Below are 590 nucleotides of genomic sequence, written 5' to 3' on the forward strand. Positions count from 1 at the left end.
TGACCCAACAGAGTGCAGAAATTTTTGAACAATATCACATACAAACAGAATCCAGCTAAAGATTATCCAAAACCAACTGGAAAGGTAGTTCATCAGCCGAGAACTGCCAGAAACTCAAGCTGGATTTAGAAGAGGCCATGGCACTAGGGACATCATTATCATGTCAGGTGGATCTTGGCAAAAAAACCAGAGTACCAGAAGAATGTCTTTTTGTGTTCTATTGACTATGCAAAGGCATTTGACTGTGCGGATCACAACAAGTTGTGTCTGAACTGAAGAAGAATGGGAATCCCAGAACTCTTGATTGTGCTTATGTGAAACCTATGTTGTTGTTGCTGTTATGTGTTATGAGTCCCTTGCGACTCATAGCAACCCTGTGTACAACAGCCCTAAACCCTGCTCTGTCCTGTGCCAATCGCATCATCTCCAACACACCCACCCCAATTACCCAGTCACGGAGTCAATCCACCTCATAGAGGGTCTTCCTCTCTGTGCTGTCCCTCTCCAAGGACTGGTCCCTCCTTGCAACATGCCCAAAGTATGTCAGACAAAGCTTCAGAATCCTTGCCTCCAAGGAGCCACCTGGTTTA

This window comes from Elephantulus edwardii, unplaced genomic scaffold, assembly GCF_000299155.1.
Source record: "Elephantulus edwardii isolate Elephantulus edwardi_28Jun2011 unplaced genomic scaffold, EleEdw1.0 scaffold00234, whole genome shotgun sequence".
NCBI classification, from domain to species: domain Eukaryota; kingdom Metazoa; phylum Chordata; class Mammalia; order Macroscelidea; family Macroscelididae; genus Elephantulus; species Elephantulus edwardii.